This window comes from Carlito syrichta, unplaced genomic scaffold, assembly GCF_000164805.1.
Source record: "Carlito syrichta isolate Samal-C Ts95f unplaced genomic scaffold, Tarsius_syrichta-2.0.1 Scaffold305659, whole genome shotgun sequence".
Taxonomy (NCBI): Eukaryota; Metazoa; Chordata; class Mammalia; order Primates; family Tarsiidae; genus Carlito; species Carlito syrichta.
This window is the reverse complement of record NW_007249755.1, coordinates 208,524-215,111: the sequence shown is the minus strand read 5'-3', so window position 1 is coordinate 215,111 and position 6,588 is coordinate 208,524. Positions and strand designations below refer to the sequence as shown.

Below are 6,588 nucleotides of genomic sequence, written 5' to 3'. Positions count from 1 at the left end.
ATGCAGTATGGATTTTCAGGACAGTCGAGGCCCAGAGGCTCATACCCACATCCCAGGCCAGTCATGACAATTCTGAGCTCAGTACACTCTGGGTCGGCCTGGGAGCCTCCATGGGAGCTCTGCTCAGGAAGGCAGACACCCATTCCCCCCTGGACCCAGGTGGATCAGTCAGACCACTAGCTGACTAGCCTCATGGCTGAGGACTTGGGTTGCCATCTCTGGATTCTCCTAGGCAGGAGATGGGACTCCTAGGCTAGAATGCCAAGTGAGGAGGGCCCAAGGCAGGACACCACTGAGTCTGCAGGATGGTAGGGAGTCTTGGTACCCATGAAGCACAACGCTGACATCGTGTCATGACCTTCACCTGAGTGTGGTCATGACACGTGTCCTCAGATGGCACCATGAGTGCGGGTGGACTCCTGCAAATTCTGGTCTTCTCCCCTGAAGGAGGCTTCAGATTGGGGTGCACAGACCCGGTCTAACCGGATCCACCTCGGTCTAAGGCAGGCATGTCCAACCCACAGCTGGCAGGTAATAAGTGGCCTGGGACAGCTAGTCATGCGTCCCCACAACCTCTTTTAATGTCTTGTGTGGTTTTTTTTGTTGTTTTGGGGTTTTTTTTTAGTTGGAGTTCCACTCCATCGCCCAGACTGTAGTGCAGTGGCCGCTACTGGCCACCACAGCCTCGAACCACTGGGCTCTGGCGATCCTTCCACCTCAGCCTTCCGAGTTATAGGCGTGTGCTACCCTGCCCGGCTGGTTTTTGATTTATTGTAGAGATGAGGTCTCGCTTCCCAGGAGGGTCTCGAACCCGCGGGCTCAGGCAATCCATTCACCTCAGCCTCCCAAAGGCACAGGATTACAGACTGAGCCAACTATCGAATAAAGAAGGATTTGGGCTGGATCTACAGTTTAAAAAGATCCTGGGTATGTTCACATCCCAACAATGGAAACATCTGAACAATGATCCCATAAAGACCCAGCAGGAGAAGAGTCACGGTTGGTTCAAGGCAAGTGGTACTATCAAGAAGTTCCGTGCTGGTCTCAGTATCTTCTCATCCACTAAGTCTCCCAGTTTCCCTAACTTACAGGACTCCATGCTAAAAGGCAAGTTGGGTGTGCCAGAGTTTCAGGTTGGGTGTCTCATGAACGGTTTCATCTCTTGCACCATGAAGAATCCCACAGTGTAAGTGTTTGGCTACCTGCCCAGCCCCCAGGTCAGTGGTCGCTGGCTTGGTGGCTCAGCCTGTAATCCCACGCCTTTGGGAGACTGAGGTGAGTGGATTGCCTGAGCCCGCGGGTTCAAGACCCGCCTGGGCAACTTGGTGAGACCTCATCGCTACAATAAATCAAAAATTAGCCGGGCGTGGTAGCGCGCACCTAGCTACTTGGAAGGCTGAGGCAAAAGGATCACCGGAGCCCAGCAGGTAGAGGCTGTGGTGGCCAGGAGTGGCCACTGCACTCCAGTTTGGGCGACAGAGTGAGACTCCAACTCAAAAAACAAAACAAAAAAACCCATCCCCATCCTGGAGTATGGATTCCTCTTCTAGATCATGAAGTATGCAGAGCAGAGGGCTCCAGCACTGAATGAGTACTATGTGGTGTGTGATGAGCATGTCTTCCAGATTGGGTCCATGCTCAAGCCAGCTGTCTGTACTTGTGAACTGTGTGTCTTCTCCTTCTACACACTGGGGGTCATGTCCAGAGCTGAAGAGGAGGTGGCTACTGGAGCAGAGGTGGTGGATCTGTTTGTGGCAATGTGTAGGGCAGTTTTGGAGTCCACTAGAAAGAGCATCATTTTTTAGCCTTATCCCTCCATGGTGTATCCCACTGATTCCAAGACTCTGACCTTTAACCCTAAGAAGAAGAATTAGGAGCAGCTTCAGAAAGCTCTGGATAGTGTGATATCCATTCGGGAGATGACCCAGGGGTTATATTTGAAAATAAAGGAGCAGATAGACAAGCTGGATCCCCTGGCCCGTATTCTCCTGCAGCAGATCGTGTCCTGTAGCAGGTCACACCTTGTCAGACCACCTCTCAGCAGGTAGCTGAAGTTCACGCACATCTTGTACCAGCTCCTCCTGCTGAGAAGCCCTCCTGCCAAGGGCTCAGTTCCGAACCTCCAAGAAGCTCTATGGCAGCACCTTTGCCTGCCAGTGTATCTCTAGCCATCTCCATGTCCTGTGTGATGGGCCCCACACTAACTGGCTCTCAATTCTGCACAACAGGCAGGTCAATGCATCCTACACCAAACTGCAGCTGCATGGCAAAGGCATCTACCTGAGCTCTATCTCCAGCATTGCCTTTAGAGTCTCAGGAACGAGGAAAGGACAGTACAGGATGCCCTCCAAGGATGAGCAGGTCCAGAGTTGTAACAGGATGAATATTATCCCCCACACTCAATCTATTTGGTCAAGGTTCCTGCAGAGTCAGAATCTAAACTGTATAGCACTTTGTGAAGTGATTCCATCTAAGGGCCTACAGAAGCATGGGAACATCTGGGTGTGCCCTGTTTCCAACCATGTCTGCACGTGGTTCTCCTTTGTATGTGAGGATGCTCAGGTGGACGATGCCAACATGAATGCTCAGCACTCCGCGATCCAGAAAGGAATAATCATGCATGTGATCGGAACTCAGGTTTACACAGACTGAGGCGGCCCCAGCCTTCGTACCACCCCCTCTTCCTGTTGTCCTGCCCACCTTCTTTGAAAACCCATTTGGTAAAAAGCCTCTCTGCCAAGTTTGGAGTTTGAATGCATTCTGTTAAATGCATCCTAAATGCAATGCAATTCTAAAAATAAAAAAGCAACTGAGTATAAAGTATATGGGATCTACTAAAGAAAGAGGAATTATTTCTGCCTGAAATAAATCAGAAAAGCTATAGAGAGAAGGTGACACTTCAGCTGAGCCTGCTTATTGCTTTAGGGGCTTGTATTTCACTAACTCATCTTTGCAGAGGTTATCATTGGCCTTGTTTGGTTCCAACACATGACAGTGAACAGCATTTTCTATTCGTATGTGTTTTCCATCTTGTCATATGTTCAGCAGCCTTTGGGATCTTTTGTTTTTATTTATAGCCTTTTGAATCATCTCATTCCAAGAGTTTAGCATGTGCTGGCAACAGCCATTTTCAGGGAGGGAGCCTACGGCACCACGAACTTTTAAGAAAGATAGCATGAGTCGGGTGTGGTGGCTCATGCCTGTAGTCCCAGCTACTCGAGAGACTAAGGAGGGAGGATCCCTTGAGTCCAAGAGTTCAAGGCTGTAGTGCATTATGATCATGCCTGTGAATAACCACCGCTCTCCAGCTTGGGCAATATAGTGAGACCCTGTCTCTTAAATTAAAAGATAATGTGGAACTTTTCCCAGAACATGAATCTGCAAAGTCTAAATCCAGAGGCTATACCTAGCAGTGTACTGGAGTGAGCTTGAACCAACTCTCATGTTCAGCAGCTTCACATAGGAAGCTTGAAATTAGCCAAGGTAGAATTATTTACTTTCCAGAAACTGGCACATGCTATAAATCAAGGTTTTTTTTCTTCTCCCTAAAGAGCTAGTTGTTAAACATCCACCAGGATATAACTGGCTATACCAGGTCTCTTGAAACCTTAGGTATTGTGAAAGAGCAGAAAGAATCCGGGATTCAAAGTCAGAAAACTTGAATTTTAGCCTGGTGCCACTACTAACTCACTGTAAACCTTAGGCAAGTCATTTCACCTCTCTGGGTCTTAATTTTCTTATCTACCAAATATAGGAGGATTAACCAGATTCAAAACCCAGGATCACCAGGCCCTAAGGTATTCCCCCCAAAAGAAAACAGCTTAGTGATTCTACAAGTTTTTTTCAATAATTAAAAAAAAAAGAAAACCATGTATTAATTCTCTGAGAAGTCCACACAGGTTAACTTAATAAATAAATAGTGTTGGGTGGTTAAAATCTTTCAGAATATGGAACTCATGGGAGAAAAGATGATAAAATAAATTAAGACTATACTTTCAGAGATCATTTCTATGGTTGGTGACTAGAGGAGTCTCTCTGAACATGTAGAGCACCTCTCAAAAAATAACAGCTGCTGGAGAGGGTATGGTGAAAAGGGAACACTTCTACACTGTTGGTGGGAGTGTAAACTAGTGAAACCTCTGTGGAAAGAAGTGTGGCGATTCCTAAAAGCTCTAAAAATCGACCTTCCATATGACCCCGCAATTCTCCTACTGGGAATATACCCTGAAGAACTCAAATCACTCTATAAAAAAGATACCTGCACACGTATGTTTATCGCAGCATTGTTCACAATAGCAAGAACCTGGAAACAACCATGCTGCCCATCAAAAGAGGACTGGATTAAAAAAATGTGGTACATATACACAATGGAATACTACGCAGCCATAAAAAAGAACAAAATCATGGATTCCGCAGCAACCTGGATGGAACTAGAGTCTATAATACTGAGTGACCTCTCACAGAAACAAAGATCCGAGTATCACATGTTCTCACTCATATAATGGACCTTGAACATCCAATGTAATATTATAAGAAAATGACTGACAGTACTGGGAAACTATGGGGGGGAGGAGGATGGGATTAACAGTAGCAAATATCTGTCTGGGGATGGGAAAACACCTCTCATCAACAGGGTGCCTGAATGAAACGTAATTGTACACCTAACCCTTAACTGTACCCCACAAAACCATAATAAAAAATATTGATTAATTTAAAAAATAAATAAATAAATAAATAAATAAATAAATTATGTTGTGGTTCTGAACTACCTACAGGGAGCTTATAGACCAACGAGGCAGGTAGACAAGCAGATATGCATCGTAATAAAAGGGATCTGTGTTCTGATGGGGTAAGAACAAGGCATTAGGAGAGCATGCAGCAGGGGCACTAACAGTGTTAGGAGTCTTCTCAGGAGCAGGGACATCTAATTGGAATTAAAGTCCAGAGTTCAGACGATAGGAATGTTGGGGGCATTGCAGTCATTAAGAGTAACAGAACAGTCTGGTGCAAGTAGATGCTGGAATGCAGGTAGTGTCTTGTGTATCAGGTAAGGGAGTTCAGGATTGATCTTTAGTGTCCTGGGAAGCCACTGAAAGGTGTGTCAACAGGGAGCAATTTGAGTTTTAGAAAGCTCATTCAGGGAAAGAAAAGTACACCGGAAGCTGGGAGACCAGTTCAGAGGCTCCTGTAGCGAAATGGGAGCTAGAGACCTGGGGCAGAGAGTGCGTGGATTGGGGGTGTACTAGTCTCCTAGGGCCCCAGGAACAAAGTGCCACAAATTGGTGGCTCAAAACAATAGAACTGTGTTTTCTCACAGTTCTGGAGGCTAGAAATTCTAAATCAAGGTATGGGGAGAGCCATGCTCCCCTGAGACTCTGGTTAGAATCCTTCTGCTTCCAGGAGAAGAGATGCCGCTCCTGGTGTGAGAGGGACGATGACAGGTTCTTGTGTTCACGTTTGGAATGAATTCGCAAACAGACACACAAAAGTGGAATAAGCAAGTAGCTTTATAAAGCAAAGAACACACACTCAAGAAAGGAGAACAGACAGAAACAGCCTACAGAAAGTTGCTTCTGCCCCCAACTTTTATTGAGCTATAGCTTTCATTCTTAGGGGTATTGAGGAGTGGGTTTAGGGGTGAGTTTCCTAGAAGTGGGTGGTCTTAGGGCTGAGTCTCCATCACTCCTCCCCTATATCAGGTGCAGGAGTTTCATGCCTTCTGGAGTCATTCCAGTACTGTCATGGCATGCGGGTATAATAGGAGCAGGAGGCTCACCTAGGGTAATTGTATGCTAAGAGTATTATAATGAAGGTTTATGGTTATCTTAGGTCAAACTTGGCTTCTGATGCGGATGCTCCAAGGGTCTCTAAGCTAGTTCCTACCTTGGTGGTTGACTTTCACCAGGAAGCATCCTGGATAGGTGGCAGGTGTATCTGATAAGAGTCTAAGAGGTAAGTGTGAAGTTTCATATAGCTAGGCTGCTTGCCTACATGTGTGGTTCAGACATCAGTGAGCTTGGAACTTTCCTACAGTCCTGAAGGTTTCCTATTCTAACCTGTCTACTCTATCACTTCCTTCCCTTTTCTTAGCTTCTGGTGGCCATCAACCACAGCATTTCTTGATTTTCAGCCATCTCACCCCATTCTCCATCTGTGTCATCACAGGTGGCATTTCCCCATGTGTCTCTGTCTCTTCCTGTGGCATTCTCTGCCTAAGTCTTCACATTGTCTTCTGATAGGGACACCAGTCATATTGGATTAATGGTACACCCTGCTCCATTATTACTCTCTGAGGCCTTTCAGGCTGCTATAACAAAATACCATAAAACAGGTGGCTTATAAACAAAAGAAATTGATTTCTCATAGTTCTGGAGGCTGGGGAATCCAGGACCAAGTTGCCAACGGCTTTGGTGTTTGGTGAGGGTCTTATTTCTCATGGACAGAGCCTTCCCACTATGCCTTCACATGTTGAAAAGGGTCTCTCTCTCTCTTTTCTTTTCTTTTCTTTTTTTTTTGAGTCGAAGTCTCACTCTGTTGCCCACGCTGGAGTGCAGTGGCATGCTCAAGGCCATCACACCCTCAACCTGC

At 46.2% G+C, this 6,588-nt stretch overlaps 1 pseudogene; it reads left to right on the top strand.

Annotated features, from left to right (window-relative positions):
* LOC103264486 overlaps positions 1-2,652 on the top strand; it is a 2,993-nt pseudogene extending 341 nt beyond the window's left edge.
* Positions 2,653-6,588: the final 3,936 nt, after the last annotated feature.